The 20,825-nt window shown below is 43.1% G+C and overlaps 1 protein-coding gene across 2 annotated transcripts in view; it reads right to left on the bottom strand.

Annotated features, from left to right (window-relative positions):
* Window positions 1–4,192, bottom strand: part of FAT2 (FAT atypical cadherin 2) — a 74,639-nt gene extending 70,447 nt beyond the window's left edge. The window contains exon 1 of one of the 2 annotated variants that reach the window (XM_069969106.1): window positions 4,041–4,192. The gene's annotated coding sequence lies outside the window, so the exon portion shown is untranslated. Of the gene's footprint in view, window positions 1–3,341; window positions 3,439–4,040 lie in introns of those variants that run through there. The other variant, XM_069969107.1, reaches the window with a different exon arrangement.
* Between the last annotated feature and the right edge of the window lie 16,633 nt (window positions 4,193–20,825).

Below are 20,825 nucleotides of genomic sequence, written 5' to 3'. Positions count from 1 at the left end.
CCTTGTACAGTGGTGTGTATGGAGCACCTTGTACAGTGGTGTGTATGGGGCACCTTGTACAGTGGTGTGTATGGGGCACCTTGTACAGTGGTGTGTATGGGGCACCTTGTACAGTGGTGTGTATGGAGCACCTTGTACAGTGGTGTGTATGGGGCACCTTGTACAGTAGTGAGTATGGGGCACCTTGTACAGCGGTGTGTATGGAGCACCTTGTGTACAGTGGTGTGTATGGGGCACCTTTTACAGTGGTGTGTATGGGGCACCTTGTACAGTGATGTGTATGGAGCACCTTGTACAGTGGTGTGTATGGAGCACCTTGTACAGTGGTGTGTATGGGGCACCTTGTACAGTGGTGTGTATGGAGCACCTTGTACAGTGGTGTGTATGGAGCACCTTGTACAGTGGTGTGTATGGGGCACCTTGTGTACAGTGGTGTGTATGGGGCACCTTGTACAGTGGTGTGTATGGAGCACCTTGTACAGTGGTGTGTATGGGGCACCTTGTGTACAGTGGTGTGTATGGGGCACCTTGTACAGTGGTGTGTATGGAGCACCTTGTACAGTGGTGTGTATGGGGCACCTTGTACAGTGGTGTGTATGGGGCACCTTGTACAGTGGTGTGTATGGGGCACCTTGTACAGTGGTGTGTATGGGGCACCTTGTACAGTGGTGTGTATGGAGCACCTTGTACAGTGGTGTGTATGGAGCACCTTGTACAGTGGTGTGTATGGAGCACCTTGTACAGTAGTGAGTATGGGGCACCTTGTACAGTGGTGTGTATGGGGCACCTTGTACAGTGGTGTGTATGGGGCACCTTATACAGCAGTGTGTATAGGGTACCTTATACAGTGGTTTGTATAGAGTACTTTATACAGTGGTGTGTATAGGGCACCTTGTACAGTGGTGATAACTACACACTGATAAAATAGAGAGCACACAGATATAGCAGACCAAACTTTGGAGTGATATATTGGTGCTATGTTTGTGCTCCCATAGGAATATTCTCTATATTCACATAGAATACCTAGACTGCGAAGCAATTAAGATACCCAGATATAGGGCAGCATGTACAGTGGGGAGTTATACATAACAATAACCACAGACATAAGTCATAGAGAACTATAGATGAATATCAGATCCCATAGAAAGGCATCCTGAATGTGAATTATATCCAATGTACCGATCAATTCTGCAGCATTGTACAGACACCGTCATGCAAGTGTGGCAAGCTATAGGCATAGAACACTTGTTGATTGACGCGTCCATTAACATAGGGCATTGCAAACATCTCCTGCATTCAACGCTGACCCCATAGTACATTCACTTCTGCTTAGTAACAAAAGCAGAGAACAATGGCTTACATATCCATCAAGAGAAGTAGTACTGTGCGAAAACATGGCAAGTGAATGGACAAAAGGGAAAATCAAATCTCATCTCACACAGAACAGAAACTTGCTGATCGCCCATTATACTGTATACTTTATACCTTGTACTGTATACTTTATACCTTGTACTGTATCAAGGAAAGCTGTACTGTGTATTTCATCGCATACTGTGCATTTTGTTGAGTACAATTGTACTGTCCATTACACTGACTAGAGTTGTACTGTGTATTTCATTTAGCCCATATACAGTGCAGGACTTTAGCAGCAGACACAGTCCCTTAAGGACCCATGTGCTGCATCTGTGGTTGGAAAACACCTGCACACAAAGTTATATGAAAGAACATGCCATAACTTCTATGTGCCTCCATATGTGCCATAGCCCTATATTACTACAGGTACCTGCAAAGCTTCTACGTGCATAAACCCTTAGGGTACAAAATAAGAAGCCATGACCTACTGTGACATAATATCTAAACTGAAAAACAAACAAAGTTCTACAAATTTAGGTTATCATGGTACCACAGGTTATTGAAAGTCCAATAGCATCTGTTTCCTCTTTGGTGACCATAGAACCCTAACATAGGTTCTGGAATCTAAGGGCCGCCGTACACATTGGATCAAAGTAGGTTGATGGTTAAACAACTTTTAAACCAACGATCGTCTCATGAAAAACCATTTGGATGGATGCAAACCTACACATTTTAGTCCATATCGGTTAAAAAAGTCTTTCATTCTAACCATATATACTGTAGGATGAACAATATTTCTGGATACGTTTTTGGGAGCATTCTTTCAAGAAAAAAAAATTGCAACCACAAAAATTTAGACCAGAATTGGTAGGCTAAAATTATTGTTTATTGTAAAATTTCACCTAATAATCACTTTAGTTGAGATTGATGATGTACATTGGCTCCTTACCCATCTTCCTCTACAAAGAGACACATATACTACAGCCGTCCAGATGTCACTAATGCACCATTAACATTTTTCTAACACCTGGTTAGAACATCATCATGTTCTTAGTCTGGAACCTGGCTGAGTGTGGTCCATTTCATATCCTGGTGTCTCAGACAATGTTTGAGGAATGAGTTCAAAATTTTGATCAAATTTTTTTCAGCTTGGAAATAATAGAATAAGAACCTTAAATGTCACTTCTCCATCTTTGACCGACCATCGCAACCACCTAAGACTTACATCTATCAGAACTATCACCTACAGACTCACATCTTCTCCATCTTTGACCGACCATCACAACCACATAAGACTTACATCTATCAGAACACTAACCGTAAGACTCACATCTTCTCCATCTTTGACCGACCATCGCAACCAACTAAGACTTACATCTATCAGAACAATCACTGTAAGACTCACATCTTCTTCATCTTTGACCGACCATCGCAACCAACTAAGACTTACATCGATCAGAACAATCACCGTAAGACTCACATCTTCTCCATCTTTGACCAACCATCGCAATCACCTAAGACTTACATCTATCAGAACAATCACCGTAAGACTCACATCTTCTCCATCTTTGACCGACCATCACAACCACCTAAGACTTACATCTATCAGAACAATCACCTACAGACTCACATCTTCTTCATCTTTGACCGACCATTGCAACCACCTAAAACTTACACCAAAGCAACCACTTTAAGGGGTATTCCCAATGTGAAATGATATCTCCTATCCATAGATAGGAGATAACATGCCGATTGAGTCCAATGCCCCATAGATCAAGAGAAGAGAGGTAAATTTTCGACCTGAGTGAATAACCAGTGGCCAGAAATCCATTCATCCAATAACATCTCCTCCATTTTTGATCTACCATTGCAACCACCCATGATCAACCATATCCTAAGGTTCTACCCAGCCACATTTTTTCCACATGCCGCAACCATATCTCATAACCATTATCCAAACCATGAAGGACATTCTCAGACATTCCTACCTTGTTTATCAGCTCCGAGACATGTTCCTCAGCCCAAGCAAAAGTCGCAATACAATGACTACTTGGATCCAGAACGCTTCTAGCCGGTTTGGTCAGTTCCTATATTCCTAATTAATATTTACTAAGGTTCATCGAAAGACAAACTTTATTCACGTGGAAAATTGAAGGTGAGGATCAGCCATGTTGTGAGGCCAGATGGTCTTCTGTCAAAGTCAATCCTGAGCTATACACGCCAACCAGAAGAAGACCTCTTCTTCTACCTCAATCTCCACGAAGAGCTTCTCAATCTTTGTCGGGTGCTTAAGCCTGGAGCTAAGACTTTCCACAGCCCCTAACAATGCCAGTGTTATGTGTAATGAAATCATTAAAGTCTTTGCTCGAGTTCCTTTTGAGTGTTTTTGCATTTCAAGGACAGGCATCCTCCACCGCAGCAGGACTCCCACCAGCTCCAATAATGACCAATTTATTTCTCCTCTTTTTCCTACTCTTCTCTCCCTTATGCCTTCTGGCTTTGTCCCATTGTTTTAAGCTTCTCTTTTGTTATCTCTTTGTTTCGCAACACTCTTTTTTTACTTTTTTGACCCGAGTTCCTGTTTTAAGGCTTTTGTATCGTTGGCCACATGTACTCGAGCTAACTCTTTCCTACCCAAAACAAGCAAGGTTTACTTTCTGCAAATACAAAGATGGTTTGTCACTTACCTTAAAGGGGGGATAGGCTCCTTCGAGGATCGATTAGGCCTTGGCTGTAAAAAATTGGGGGTGTCTGACTCCCCTAAGATGCCGGAAAGTCCAGTGCTCCATGTCTCTAGTGAATGGAGTTACGCCTGATACAGTAGTAGGAATGCCCTACAGTGGAAGCTGAACAGGTAGACGCACACGGCTTGCAGGCAGGAGAGGTGTGTCCTGCGAGCCCAGCTCCTGTCAGACAGGCTAGGGTAGAGCAGGAGGAGGAGGAGGAGGGAGTGCTTCTCTCCCCCAAGGTGAGGGATTGTGACACAGCCAAATCCTAGATCTGTATGCAGATAGTTATATTCACTGCAGCAATTACAGTGGGGGGAAGCGTGAGCCATTGTTACAAACCATGCAAAAGAGAGAGAGAAGAAAAAACTTTTCCAAATAAAATCCCATTGTTCCAGCAATCAGTGTAATGTACACCATGCACTATGAAAGTATTGCAACCTGACACAACCTGCACGGTAACTGCTCCATACACTGTACAGATGTCACTCCGAGCAACAGCTGGGAAAAGAGAGTGCACAGTGTACACTGATGGTCTATGGGCTGGGTATGCGGACTGTGTGGGGAAATAGGTTGTAACTAGAGATGAGCGAACCGGGTTCGAGTTCGAGTCGATCCGAACCCGAACGTTCGGTATTTGATTAGCTGGGGCTGCTGAACTTGGATAAAGCTCTAAGGTTGTCTGGAAAACATAGATACAGCCGTTTGTTTGTTATCGATAAAGGGGTCTTAATGGACCATCCCGTTAAGATATCTATGCGGGACGTTCTGTGACATCACCGTGCTTATTTTCCTTACAGGATATGTTCATATGACGGGTTTTGTTGTGGCCATCATTACCGACCGCCTTCAAGGGGACGTCCGTTATTTGATATTGTATTATTCCTGTACTGTGACATCACTGTGTATTATCCCTGTACTGTGACATCGCTGTGTGTATTACCCCTGTACTGTGACATCACTGTGTATTATCCCTGTACTGTGACATCACTGTTGTATTTTCCCTGTACTGTGACATCACTGTGTGTATTACCCCTGTACTGTGACATCACTGTGTGTATTATCCCTGTACTGTGACATCACTGTGTGTATTATCCCTGTGCTGTGACATCACTGTGTGTATTATCCCTGTACTGTGACATCACTGTGTGTATTATACCAGTACTGTGACATCACTGTGTGTATTATCCCTGTACTGTGACATCACTGTGTGTATTATCCCTGTACTGTGACATCATTGTGTGTATTATCCCTGTACTGTGACATCACTGTGTGTATTATCCCTGTACTTTGACATCACTGTGTGTATTATCCCTGTACTGTGACATCACTGTGTGTATTACCCCTGTACTGTGACATCACTGTGTATTATCCCTGTGCTGTGACATCACTGTGTGTATTATCCCTGTGCTGTGACATCACTGTGTGTATTATCCCTGTACTGTGACATCACTGTGTGTATTATACCCGTACTGTGACATCTCTGTGTGTATTATCCCTGTACTGTGACATCACTGTGTGTATTATCCCTGTACTGTGACATCACTGTGTGTATTATCCCTGTACTGTGACATCACTGTGTGTATTATTCCTGTACTGTGACATCATTGTGTGTATTATCCCTTTACTGTGACATCACTGTGTGTATTATCCCTGTACTGTGACATCACTGTGTGTATTATCCCTGTACTGTCTATCAGTATACTGTGACATCACCATTATAATTATTCCTGTTCTGTGACATCATTTTATTACATACATTGCTGTATTTAAAGGGACGGTCACTAGTCCGGATTTATCAGTCTGTCTCAGGCAAAAACTGTCTGTTTTGCCAATATCATCCAATCAGATCTCATTATAATTAATCAGCCTGGGAAATAAAAGCTGAGCTGTGATTGGTTGCTATAAGCAAATCCATTGTTTTTTTTAGCGATCTGTCACTTATGTAAACCATGTTCAGAAGAGCTGACGTTTCATCTCTCCTGGTGCATTGCCAGTCCTGCCAGAGAATAGTCACAGTCACCCACTTTTGATTGACAGAATATTTCTTCTGTATAGTATTAGGTAGAATTCTACCACTAAGTAGGCGTAGCCAGCGGCATCTGTGACTGTCATCTGACAGCGCTGGTCACGCACTGCCAGTTATCATATGTAAGTCCTCCTGAACTGGTTTACATTACCGCCTAAGTGACAGACTGCTGAACAAAGCAAATATGTCACTATGTTATGTCGCCCCCAGGGAGGGGAGCAGAACTAAGGTGACAGATTCCCTTTAAATCTTTTAAGTTTTGTGATGTATATACAGATTTATTTATGGTTACTGATATAACACCAACATATTCTGCGGCGCAGTATAGAGATAGTGACGCTCACATCAGTCCCAGTCCCCCCCAATGAGGGGCAATGTAATCTTTCTATCTATGACTTTCACACACACCCCGAGGCCAAATTCGTAGAAAGTCAATTAACCTACAAATATGTTTTTAAGAACGCAAACTCGGCCAAACACACGGAAATAGAGAAGATCACATGTTGCCCTTGGTTGGGTTCAAACCAAGATCCCTGATGCTTCATGGAAACAGAGCAATCCATCAAGCCTTCCTGCCGCCCGGGGTTCAGCTTGTTTTTGCCTATCTCTGGAATATAGGATAGAAGCTATGTGATTCTAATCCTGGAGAACCCTTAGGGTACGTTCACACTTACCGAATCCGCAGCTGATTTTATTTAATTAACTGAACACAGCATCAAATCTGCACCATCAAATCTGTTGCGGATCCTGTAGGTGTGAATGCACCCTTATAAAGTGTTGCTATTGCTTCTAAGGATTTTTGTGAACCTTCATGGTTTGGTTACTGTATATTCTCTGAAAAAAAAAAATTCAAATAAAATGCTGTTAGACAGTTATATAGATTTGTAAATTAAAAATCTCCAGTCTTCCACTACTTATCAGCAGCTGTATGTCCTGCAGGAAGTGGCGTATTCTCTCCGTTCTGATACAAAGCTCTCTGCTGCTACCTCTGTTCTTATCAGGTATTGTCCAGAGCAGGAGAGGTTTTCTATGAGGATTTACTACTACTTTGGAATATGGACAGAAGTGGCAGAATAGAGCATTGTGTCAGACTGGAATGAATACACCACACATACAGCAGCTGATAAGTACTGGAAGACTTGAGATTTTTAAATAGGAGTCATTTACAAATCTATCTAACTTTCTGACAGCAGTTTATTTGAATTTTTTTTTTCTTCAAAGTACCCCTTTAAGCCCCTGAAATTCCCTTCCATGGTGCACAGCTAGTTCTTATTCTCCCCACCTCAAGGGGATAGACTCTCTGCCTGTAGAGCACACATAGGGGGAGATTTATCAAACATGGTGTAAAGTAGAATTGGCCCAGTTGCCCAGAGCAACCAATCAGATTCCACCTTTTATTTTTCAAAGAAACTGTAAGGAAAGAAACATGGGGGGAGATTTATCAAACATGGTGTAAAGTGAAACTGGCTCAGTTGCCCCTAGCAACCAATCAGATTCCACCTTTCATTCCTCACAGACTCTTTGGAAAATGAAAGGTGGAATCTGATTGGTCGCTAGGGACAACTGAGCCAGTTTCACTTTACACCATGTTTAATAAATCTCCCCCATGGAATCTGATTGGTTGCTAGGGGCAACTGAGCCAGTTTAACTTAACACAAGTTTGATTAATCTCCCCCATAGTTACTTCCTCACTTGTCTGGCTAAGCACAACACATACTCCTCTCTGCTATGCCATGATTTTAGTGCAGGTGAAAGTGCAATTGAATGAACGAGGTGACACTATGCTGCAGGGTGATTTTCACAGTACACTACCATAGATTAAATGTTTGTAGGATAGGGTGCTCTCTCCCTATGTACCAGTCTGTCCTTTACTTAATTCATGTCATTTGTGCTTGATTTTAGGTTACAATCTAAGAAAATAATAATAATAATAATAATAATAATAATAATAGGAGAAGAGGTTACTGACGCTCTGGATATCTATGTGAGTAGTAGGTGCACTGAGCTTAAAGGGGTGAGAAATGAGAGGAAAGCCTTGATTTACCTTTCAGGCACAGTGTGGCAAGCTGTGACATTGCCTAGACGTCCTCTCTCCCTTTCCTGCGCATAAGATATGCCCATCTTCACCTCCAGTTATTTACTAGCGTCAAAGACCCCCTTATTATAGGTAGTAGACAGTGGATTTTAGAGAGAAACCTTATAGCCAAGACTTTTTATTAACAGGACTGAGCTATTATACTAGATACAGCTTCATGAGTAAGTGAGACACTGTAATTAGAGGGTAAAATAAATTAAGCAAGCCTTATAGCCCATTCACTTGTGGGTGAAAATGTTATATATCTTGCACCCTCCTCACTTGGTCCATAGCTATTGAAGGTGTATGGGCACCTTTCATAACCATATTAGCAGACCAGTAGTGACGGGGACTCGTCACACATCAGCCCTGCGACCTGCCGCCACCTGCCCATACAAATGACTGACTCTGTGGGATCTAATTATCTGCAGCCATGTTTGTGTGCAAAACATCCTATGCCTTGGTAATATTGCCATAGCTGCTTAAGGTACCACACCTAACATCCAGCAGACAGCAGATGGAGAGAGTCTTAACTTTCTATAAAAATCACACACTTTTATTATAATTATTATAAGTACTGACATTTGCCGTGAATCTCTCAACCGGCGTCTTATGAATCACACGTACAGAGGCGTAACGTGTAGGTGCTGGGACCCACGGCCTCCTGCTATCCTGCTTCATTCACTGGACTCCTTGTATAGAGAATAGAGACCTAAAGGGCTCCTAGTGCTCATAGGCCTTGGTAAAACTGGACCCTCTGTCCTCCCTATGAGCCGACCACCACTTTGCTCCAAAAGCAGTGGTCTGGCAGGAATATATTTAGCTATAATGTAGAAATATAGATGCTTGGGTGTTGTATGCAGGTGTTGTGGCAGCTGGTGGGTTTTTTCACGGTGGTCAGGAATGGCAGTTCCCACCCCCGGACACTCTGGCACCGGTCTTTTGGTAAAAAAAAAATAGTGCGTTGTGAGGGTGCAGGTGCAAGAGTGCAGTACTCTGCAGGGATTGTGGTCTAGAATCCAAAAAGAAGAACTGCTCGTACTCATGTATATATGTATGGACTGTACATATATGACCGCCTACTTCCCCACCAGCTCGGAGACCGACAGGTAGGGTAGTACGAGTCCTAGGTCTCTGTCAATAGGTCAGGCTCTCACTGATTATTCCCCAAAGTGGACAAGCATTGTTAGTAAGCTACGTCGGCACTTAGCAGATTTTACTTACTGGGGATCAATCCCTCTGCCTCTCTTCTAGGGGGTGACATTTTAGAAGATCCACAGCGTAGACAAGGGAGTCTCAACCCACTTCTAAAGCTTAGTGCTGTATACTAGTGGTCTTAGATTCCACACTGAACTGTACTGTGCTAAACTTCAACTGCAACTCTCACTAACTACCTAGAGAACAGGAAACCCCTATCCTATATAGGGTTGTGTCACAGGAAGGGAGAAGAATAGAGAAAGAAAGGTTAATGTCTTGCACCTGTGATTGGCTAAACACAAAGAAAGCTAAACCTTGACACTGAGGCTGTCCACAGGGGAGAGTGTGACATCTAGTGGCAGGAGTAGAAAATCCCAGCTCCTAGTTCTTGGTGTGGCACCTGAGTTACTTTCTAACGAGCGGTAAACAAGTTAGTGACTTCTGTACTGGGACACTACATAGATATATACTGTATAATATTTATAAATATGTATACTATTGTAATATGTACTAGCCAGACCACTGCTTTAGGAACAGCATGGTGGTTGGTAACCTAGAAAACCAATTGCCCAATCCTTGCCTATGAAATCTACTGTCGGCAAATACTCATCCTCATCCACATTGGATGGTTGGGCAGTCTCATTGAGAGGGGGCGCTGTACAGGACTGGGGAGCTCCTGTTGTACAGATGAGTGTGGGTCCCAGCGGTGGATATTCCTTTAAAGGGGTTTTCTGGTTAGGAAAAATTTATTTAAATATATATCTATCTATTAAATATATTTAGATTGCTGCAAGTACATAGAAAATAATAAAGCGTTGCTTACTTCACCGAACTTCTCTGGTGTCCTCCTACGAGTCTCTGGGTCCCCCACTGAATCCTTCCACTTCCACTTTCGAGAGTCATTTTGGAGATGACAGCCCGAGACGGGAGAGCTCCAAAGACAGTGATTAGTGGGCTGTCCCCATCAAGACGAGTCTGTCTCGGAAGTGGAAGCGGGATTGTTTAGCGGGGGACTTGTAGGAGGACACCAGAGGAATGAGGTGAGGTAAGCAATGATTCTTAATTATTTTTTATATACTTGCAACAATCTAAATAATTTTTCCTAGCCGGATAATCCCTTTAATGGCATATCCACCTCTGGGACCCACACTCATCTGTACAACATGAGCTCCCCAGCCCTGTACAACCTGGTTGCAGAGACTGCAGGTGGTCAGGGTGGGAGTGGAAGGTTCTGCACCTCCATAATAGAGGTGGGGACTGTATCTATAACATATCCTGTGGAATATCCTATGAGGTAGTCATACACAATGCAGAAGATTGTACATGCCTAGGACAGGACGACCATTTAATGTGTGAGATAATGTGTGAGACTGTCCCTTCACTGTATGGAAGTCCCCAAAAACTCCACCAGACCAAAGACTTCACAGGGTATCCACAGATAACTATAAACAACCAGCCCCCTTCACCGCACCTCCCCACAGAGCATAGGTTGGAATCCCTCATTCCCTGTGATGGAACTATGGACCACCGCTCCTACCCATCCTACATGCTAGTGTCCTCCTTCCATTCATTCCTATATTACTATGTCTTTGGTAAGAATGGAACCATACAATGTAATTTTCAAAAAGGTTCCTTATATGATTCACACCAGACTGTCATTTACGTGTTGGCGCCTCCACAAGCCGGTTACAATCCACTTAGCACCTTGATTGTTGAACACGTCACTATGGGTGATGTGAATGGGAGCAGTGGGCAGACATCTCCTAGTATATTCACAGGTTACTGCACATGTGCTATTAGTCACTGTCATAATGCTATTTTAAGTTTTTTATACTGGAAGAGAAAGTTAAATGTGTTGACTTGTTAGGACAGGTTGACCTACTAAAATATGTGGTCCACAGATGAGCTGATATAGAACGAAAGTTGACTAGGGCGACAGAATATATCCAAATGAATAGATGAGAAATGTTAGCACTAGAGATGAGCCAACCGGCATGAGGTTTGGGTTTGTACAAACCCAAACCATGGACATTTGACTCCCGCTGTCTTCCCGTTCTGTAAGGAAGGTGGAGACAGCCCGAGTCCCACAGCCCGAGGTCAGAGGCTGTATCCTTGTTTTCCAGGCATGACTTGGGCTGCATTTACCTTCCCCCCGGAACGGGAAGACATCAGGAGTCAAATGCTGATGGTTTGGGGCTCGTATGAACCCAAACCTCCGCCTTGTTCGCTCATCTCTACTTAGCACCAAGATTAAATGTTTCCAGTGATCCGGCACCATCCTGGATGGAAATGCCAGATGCTACAAGCTGGATCTTTTCCATCCAATGTCCCATCCATTTCCCCACATGCTGAAATGGGGCACAGTCGGACCTATAGACCATCTGGCATGTTTGCCATATGAAATGGTTCACCGGTTCAACGAAAAACCAAAGACTAAGATCACACCACCAATAACAGTGACAGCCATATACCCAAGAACAGCAATATTTAGAGCATCCATTGAAAAATGAAAGCCATATGATCTCCATTACCAGTGATGGCCCAGACCCCCAATCACAGGACAGCCACCAACCCCCCACAAAGATGGTTACAGGCCCACAGTCACCTGGTTCAAACAATGGTGTGCAAGACCATATTCCTGGTTCCATCCATCTAAGAGTGACAACTACAGAGCCCTAATGGCAGGGACAGCCACCAGCCCTCAATAAGAGTGACAACCCCCAATAGTAGTGACAGTCACAATAGCATGAATGACATTGTAGACCACAGACCCCCCAACAACGGTCAACAGCAGGAACCTGACTGCTATATAACTGTTGGCCAAAGGACTTCAAAGTATTTGGATCCATTGAAAAAATCTTTTTAGGTGGTTCCATACCCCAAACCCTTAATAATAGTGACAGCCACTGACCCCAATGGTTGTGACATGCCAGAACCTCAATGGCAGTGACAACTCAGACCCCAATGGCAGTGACAACCCAGATCCTAATGGAAATGAAAACCCAGACCACCAATATCAGTGCCAACCACAGACCCCCAATAAGTTAACTGGATCAATGAAAGAAATTCTTGAGGTGCAAAAGACCGTACTCCTGGTAGACGGCAAGGGGCGCTAGCAGTCACACAGCGGTACAGGCGCTCCACTGCTTCATGTTGTCCTGGGATTTTCCATTACATGCCAATGGATTGCCACCAATGATCTAGATCAGGGATGGGGAACCCTCGGCCCTCCAGCTGTTGCAAAACTACAATTCCCATCATGGCTGGATATCCAAAGCTAAAAAATTTGGTTGTCCAGCCATGATGGGAATGGTAGTTTACGCCAGTAATAAAAAGTTCTGACTGGCCTATAGATAGCAGCGACTGGTGTCTGGATGTCTGTGATTTGTGAATAAGAGCTCCAGGGCTTGGGAAGTGAGATCCTAGGAAAGGATATAGAGCACTCGGGATGCCGGTGGCATGCAGATTTTCTAAGGCTTCAGGCCAATGTACCTGCCCAGACAGGATTTTCCAGTGTCTAGCGAGGGCCATAAACACCTCTAGCCAAAGGTGTCCGTAAAAGAAGTAATGGTATGTGACACAAAGCCTGTCCCTTACTGGCCCATATAGAACAATATCCCTACCCACACCACAGGGATCCTTTGAAGCTGATCTGCAAAAATGCCAGTAATATGGAAAACCAAGAGATGAGATATGACTCCTAACCTGCATGACCTGTGAAGGGGATGATAGCAATCTGTAGATGTACTGATATTGGCAGAAGAGCTTGCACTTACATTCCTATAGTAGATACCCAGGAGAGAATAGGGTAAATATTCATTGACAAATCGAAAAAGAATAACTAAATGACTCTTTGTATGCGTTAATGCAATGATGACTACTATGAATGATGATTACTATGAAGTACACTACCCAAAAGTAGACTCTTGCCGTAGACATAACTGTGGGCCAGTCTTGCAGCAATCTGACATTTCTATTTGGGTGCATTATTATTATTATTAGTAGTTGTAGTATTTTTAAATAAGTATGTATCTATATTATAAAGGTTAAAGGGGTACTCAAGCAAAAAAAGTCTTTTAAATCAACTGGTGTCAGAAAGTGCCAGAGATTTGTAATTTACTTCTATTTAAAAATCTCAAGTCTTCTAGTACGTATCAGCTGCTGTATGTCCTGCAAGAAGGGGTGTATTCTGACACAGTGCTCTCTGCTGCCACCTCTGTCCATGTCAGGAACTGTCCAGAGCAGCAGCAAATCCCCCCAAAAAACTTCTCCTGCTCTCCAGACAGGAAAGTATACACCATTTCCTGCAGAAAGAATAGAGATAATAAAGACAACGATGTCACAGTAGAGGGACAATGAATACAGTGATGTCACAGTACAGAGATAATACACAGTGATGTTACAATACGGGGGTAATAAAAAAAACTGTAATGTGACAGTATAGAGCAGGGATGGGGAACCTTCGGCCCTCCAGCTGTTGCAAAACTACAATTCCCATCATGCCTGGACAGCCGAAGCTAAAGCTTCGGCTGTCCAGGCATGATGGGAATTGTAGTTTTGCAACAGCTGGAGGGCCGAAGGTTCCCCATCCCTAGTATAAAGAGAATAAACAGTACAGAGATAAGGACAATGGGGGAGATTTATCAAACATGGTGTAAAGTGAAACAGGCTCAGTCGCCCCTAGCAACCAATCAGATTCCACCTTTCATTCCTCACAGACTCTTTGGAAAATGAAAGATGGAATCTGATTGGTTGCTGGGGGCAACTGAGCCAGTTTCACTTTACACCATGTTTGATAAATCTCCCCCAAGTGATTTCAGTTTAGAGGGAATAATCTCAAGTCGCATTCATTGACAAAAAATACATTGGAAACCATTAAACATTTGAACAAAACAGATTAGAAATGTGTAATTTTAATTTCTCAGTCCCATCCTCAGGGGTTCCCATTGTATAGAGGTCAGTGAGGTCTCATCTCATAGATCCCAATGATGCAAACATCGACCCTTTCCTCATGGCTACAAACTCACTTGGCGGATCCGCACCGACTTTCTCGCTGTGAATTTGCAGTGAGACTCGCTGCGGATCCTTGCCCTGTATCCTCTATGGGCAGACAAACTTGTAGCAGGATGCACATCCCGCTGGGAGTTTGTCCGCAGCCCGCCCAGTTAACCCCCTTGGCCGCGGGAGCCTATACATCACCTGGTACCGCTCCGGCTTGCTTTGGCGGTTTCCGGCACATCCCGCTCGGCCAATCAGTGCGCTACCCCACCGCAGCGCACTGTTTGGCTGAGCGGGACGAGAAGACATCGGGAGCCCCGAAGCAAGCCTAAGCGGAGACCAGGTGACATATAGGCTCCGGCGGCTGGGGGGTTAAACGGTCGGGCTGCTGACAAACTCACAGCGGGATGTACATCCTGCTGCGAGTTTGTCTGCCCATAGGGGATACAGGGAAAGGATCCACAGCGAGTCTCGCTGCAAATTTGCAGCAAAAAACTCACTGCTGATCCACCAAGTGTGTTTGTACCCTATATGTAATTACACCGAATGCAGAATATTTTCTGTACTATTACTGTGATCCAGAAGCTTCCTCCACTCCATCGCCGTCTCACCGATGACCTCATCCAGGTATTAGCAGAAGATACTTCATTGTTCTTCCTTCATTTACATTCCGTCATTGTCTGGCACAGATTCTTCATAGAGTTCAATGGGACTGGGCCAAATGGACATATGGGCTCGCTGTGCCGACATGTGGCTATGTACTGAAAACCTATCACATTTGGCCGGGTCCTCCTTAATACCAGTCGGGCTGCAGAGGTGATCTCACCACACATATGGCGGCTCTGCTGGGATCTAATAACCAATCGTCACTATAATCTAACGCTAAACTTCATTTCTTGTTAATTCTGTTTTTGGCAAATAAAGCTTATTCATAGAACAGTTCAAACCTATAGGGTTTTGAAGAGCTATAATGCCACCTCTTCAATCCTTAAAGGGGTTGTCTGATAATGAAACCTATTTTCCTCTCTCTAATAAATGAAAATATATTGGAAAAAATAGTTACTCTACTACTATTCTGTGCTTTTTCATGCTTTCTTTTTGTTTTTAAGGCCTTCAAAACTGCTGTATTGTCTACATCCTATAAAGGACTTCCTGCTCCTGTGTACTGTCTAGCCAGCGGTTCAGCCAACTATAGCCCCCTTCCACTACACCGCCTTTACTTGAATCCTTACCACATAAGGATAGAGAAAGTTGGCTGAATTCCTGACTAGAGTGTACACAGAAACAGGAAGTCAGTTAGAAAATTTAAACCAGACAGGAAGTTGAGCTAATAAAGACAATAGATGACAAATAAAAGCAGAAGGAAATCATGAAAGATCACAGAAAGGTAGTAAAATAACTTTATTTACCAATGTATGTTATATTATATGTTTATATTATATTATATTAATATAATATTATATTGTATTTATATTATATGTTTATTATATTATATGTTTATTAGAGCTTATATGTTTAAAAGAAAAGTGCAACCTTATAACTTTCATAACAAGTGACTTTTTAGGATAAGCGGTGAGGTGTTTACCTAAGGGGCACCACTATATCTGGCTGTTATTATATATATATATATATATATATATATATATATATATATAATTTTTTATTTTTTCCGATGTCTGCTCTGCAAGTTGTCTTTTAGCTGTCTGTCTCTCTCCTTTTGCAGCGTGTATGTGCTCCCAGGCAGTCCTCCTCCCATCTCCCTCACTACCTTTCCATAGACTTGTATTGCTTGTATTCTGATTGCTGAGCTGCTACAAGTTTTAACCATAGTAATTTTTGTTTACTGGCAGTGTTGAGCAGACTTACTAAACTGTTTGGGTTTTTAGCAATGTTCTCCAAATCGGAATGCTCAGCATTTCACTCCAACTTCTCCAGCCACCGGGAGTCAAATGCTGAGTGTTCCAGTTTGGAGAACGTTGCCGAACCCCAACAGTTCACCAAGTCCGCTCAACTCTAGGAGTAGATGATAGTTTGTAAGGAAGAGGGGGGGTGTTTATTAACAGGAGTAGGAATCATTTTTGTCTGATAAGATATATTACAAAATTTCCTATATTTGCCTGCTCTATTGATCGATGCAAAGTTTGACTATTTAATAAACGGCCATACCAGTTACAGTTAGCGTTAGATCAGTATGTCCTATCTGCAGGTGTCTACAGCCCCGTGGGAGTTACACGGCAGATTCCATTAAACATGTCATGGTTAAACCTGTGGGAAAAAAAAGGGACCCTTTCCAAAAAATGACAGATTTGTATAAGAAAAGAAGGGGTTATCTAAAAAGAGATTCCATTCCAACATGATGTAAACTAATTACAAACCATGGCAGCTTCCTTCTAGGAACAGCAATATTCCTGTCCTAGGTTTGGTTGTGATTTTTCTTAAAGGGGTTATCCAGTGCTACAAAAACATGGCCACTTTCTTTCAGAGACAACACGACTTGTCTCCAGTTTAGGTTCGGTTTGCAATTAAGCTCCATTCACTTCAATAGAACTGAGAAGCAGAACCCCACCCAAGCTAGAGACAAGAGTTAGGCTGCCTCTGGAAGAAAGTAGACATGTTTTTGTAGAGCTGGTAAACCCCTTAAAGCGACTCTGTACCCACAATCTGACCCCCCCCCCCCCCAAACCACTTGTACCTTCAGATAGCAGCTTTTAATCCAAGATCTGTCCTGCGGTCCGTTCGGCAGGTGATGCAGTTATTGTCCTAAAAAACAACTTTTAAACTTGCAGACCATGCCAAACGGGAGTATATGTGCCCTAACCTTGCACCACCCCTCTGTCCCTCCTCCCCACCCTCTTCATCATGCCACTGGAACATTTTCTCCATGCTGAACATTGCACAGGTGGTTAACGATCCAGCCCATGTGCCGTGCTGACACAGGTGGGGAATAGGAGGCAATCTGCCTGGAGCATTCCTAATGATGAGGAGGGCGGGGAGGAGGGACGGTGGGGTGGTGCAAAGTTAGGGCACAGATACGCCCATTTGACACAGGGCTGCAAGTTTAAAAGTTGTTCTTTTGGACAATAACTGTATCACCTGCCGAACGGACCCCAGGACAGATCTTGGATTAAAACCAGCTATCCGAAGGTACAAGTGGTTTGGGGGGGTCAGATTGTGGGAACAGAGTCGCTTTAAAGCTCAACTCTATTGAAATGTATAGGGCTAAATTGCCACAGGGGTGGTGCTGTTTTTGCAAGAAAACGGCTGGATCCTTTATAAACCCCCCCAAAAACAGGACGATGGCTAAGGAGACAACAGCGCCACGTATGTCTTACAGGCTGTCTCTGGTATTGCATCTCAGCCCACTTGACGGGAAAGTAGCCCACGGAATAGAGAATCACTGTTTCTTGTCTTACACAAAAGTTCTAACAACTTCAGTAAACCAACTTTTTTTTTATTATCGCTTTATCTTCCTGGAATTGTATGTGCTTTTTAAAAGGGTTACCTGGCACTAGCAAATTTCGAACATTTTGCTGCCATATAAGAAAAAATGTCTCAGTCAGTGATTGGCTGAGCAAGCTGTAACTCCTGAGACCAACTCGTCAATGAAGTAGCAGCTGCTGCAGTTAGTGGGGGATACTGGCGACACCACAACGGGACGCTGGGGAGCGTGGAAAGGTAGGCATATAGGGGGAGATTTATCAAACATGGTGTAAAGTGAAACGGTCTCAGTTGCCCCTAGCAACCAATCAGATTCCACCTTTCATCCCTCACAGACTCTTTGGAAAATGAAAGGTGGAATCTGATTGGTTGCTAGGGACAACGGAGCCAGTTTCACTTTACACCATGTTTGATAAATCTCCCCCATAATGTTTGTCATGTTTTCCCTATATGGCTGCAACATGTTAAAAATTTGCTAGCACCAGATAACTCCAAATAACAGAAAAAGGAATCATTTTTATCTGATAAGATATATTACATTTGCTCATACTATTGATATATGCAACAGTTCTTAAAATGACAGTGCCTAATTAATAAACGGCAATCACAGGTACAGTTAGCTTTACCTCAGTACATTATGTCCTATCTGCAGATATCCACAGCTCCGTGCGAGGTACGCAGCTGACAGATTCCATTGAACATGTCAGTTTTACGCATGGTTAACCTTGTTAGAAAAAAAATGACAGATTTGTATAAGAAAAAGAGAAGTTATTAAAGAGAGATCGCATTCCATCACAATGTAAACTAATTACAAACGATGGCAGCTTTCTTCTAGAAACAGCACTATTCCGGTCCTGTCCTTCAATTAAAGTGAGTGGGGCTGAATTGCAATACTGCTCACAACCTGAGAACAGAGGTGGCACTGTTTTTCAAGAAAGTAGATGGATCCTTAAAGTGTCACTGTCGTTTAATTTTTTTTTTTTTGCAGAAATCAATAGTACAGGTGATTTTAAGAAACATTGTAATTGGGTTTATTAGCCGAAAAATGCATTTTTATCATGAAAGAGCAGTTTGAATCTCTCCCCCCTGTCTTCATGGTTGTCTATGGAGAGGGGAGGGGTGGAGGGAGATGAGGCACCAAAACAGGACAACAAAGGGTTAATTTACATCTACATCACGGGGCTATCTCCTCTGAAGTCAGCACTGACCTCTCTGGCCTCTGAATACCGGCTTTCACACAGCTCTCACTGTTTAATCCTTTGTTCTCTGCTCTCTGCTGGCGACTAATCTCCCTCCTCTCTCTCTCTCTCCATAGATTAGACAGGGCTCGACTGATGTAAAAGAGTTGAGATTTCCTGATAATGAGCAGTGAATGAGAGAGAGGAGGTGTGTGTGTGTGTGTGTGGGGGGGGGGGGGGGGGGGGGGACCTGGGGAAAGGCTTTTTGAATGCAGATAATGGCATATTTGCCTAATAAACCAAATTACAAAGTTTCTTAAAATCGCCTGGACTATTGATTTCTGCAAAAAAAAAAAAAAAAAAACAACAGTGACACTTAAAAAAGGAAGATGACTAAGGAGACAACAGCGCCACTTATGTCTACAGGCTGTCCCTGGTATTGCATCTCAGCCCACTTAAAGCGATAGTAGCTTGCGGCTGTTTCTCATCTCATATAAACCTTCTAACAACTTCAGTAAATCCGTTTTTTTTCCCCCTTCGCTCTATAATTGCTTCATCTTCCTGGAATTGTATGTGTTTTTTTTTTTCTCCATCTCTTAAGACGCAAAGAAAACTTTAATCCCGAAACGAGCCGAGGTCTGCGCGCTCGACGAGTCAAATCTTTTAATGGCGTCAGCAAATCGGTCCTTCATTTTTGCATCGTGATCATTTTGTTCTTTTTCAACCATTTATAATTAAGCCGTAACCACTTTATCCCACCCCAAACAGCCGGCATTCCTTCCATTGTGTTCCCTGTATCCCCACCGAAGACAGCCATGAGCTCCGTAACCTCAAAGCCAAAACATGCAGCAATTACATATACTGCTCACAATGGAAGCCATTCACATCCCCGGTCACAAGAGCTTACACTCTAATTTACTAGCTGTAGTGTATTATACTGGTTTATGACTATGAGGAGCCGTCCATGTCCCGCTTTGTGCGGCTCTGTGGTGGGGTGTATGGATTGGCAGCCTAGGTGGGAAATGTTGGCAGGACAGTAGCGTGAAATCACTTCTAGCCAATCAGATGGCTGACGTCCTGCGGGGGCAACAGCGGAAGAACGGACGGTGACAGTAGATGGGATCTGGGGAGGAATGACGCAATGCCCCCTGGGTACATTGTTGCTCGGCCTCTTGCCCTCCATCTCCAGAATGTATGAAATCAGATTAATTACAACCTCTGTAATCTTGGCCACAATTGACTTGTTTTCCCTTGTTTAGCGGAGTCATTTGGCCGCTGGAGCGTGACGGCGTTTGTGTTCTGGACACATTCAAAGGCCGATTATTTAGGGAGAGGGTCCATGTATATAACCAGAGGAGGGGGTTGTCTTCCTATTGTTATCCATTTGTTCCACTTAGTCATTACCAGAAATCTGCGGCTCCAGTGAAGCAATAAAACCAAAGATAAATTCAATCTATCATTAAATCTGAGAGGGTGTATATGTGTATGTGTATATATATATACATATATATATATATATATATATATATATATACATATTTCTGGACCAATATGCATTGCATCTAAAATAAAAAACAAGCAGCTTTAACAAAAAAATGTTTTAAAATAAATTATATATCTCTATCTATCTATCTATCTATCTATCTATATATGTGTCTGTATATATAGCTATATATATATATATATATATATATATATATATATATATATATTGCCACCACAGCAGGGCTGCTTAGTGGGGTAGTTCTACACCTGCTCCGGAGTGATTGACAACTATCCCTGGTTACGCTGATGCACGGTGCCACACCTGCAGCACTCCTGACACAGAGAGT

Source organism: Dendropsophus ebraccatus, chromosome 1, assembly GCF_027789765.1.
Source record: "Dendropsophus ebraccatus isolate aDenEbr1 chromosome 1, aDenEbr1.pat, whole genome shotgun sequence".
NCBI lineage: Eukaryota > Metazoa > Chordata > Amphibia > Anura > Hylidae > Dendropsophus > Dendropsophus ebraccatus.
The sequence above is the reverse complement of the archived record's forward strand: the minus strand, read 5'-3'. Positions and strand labels throughout refer to the sequence as shown.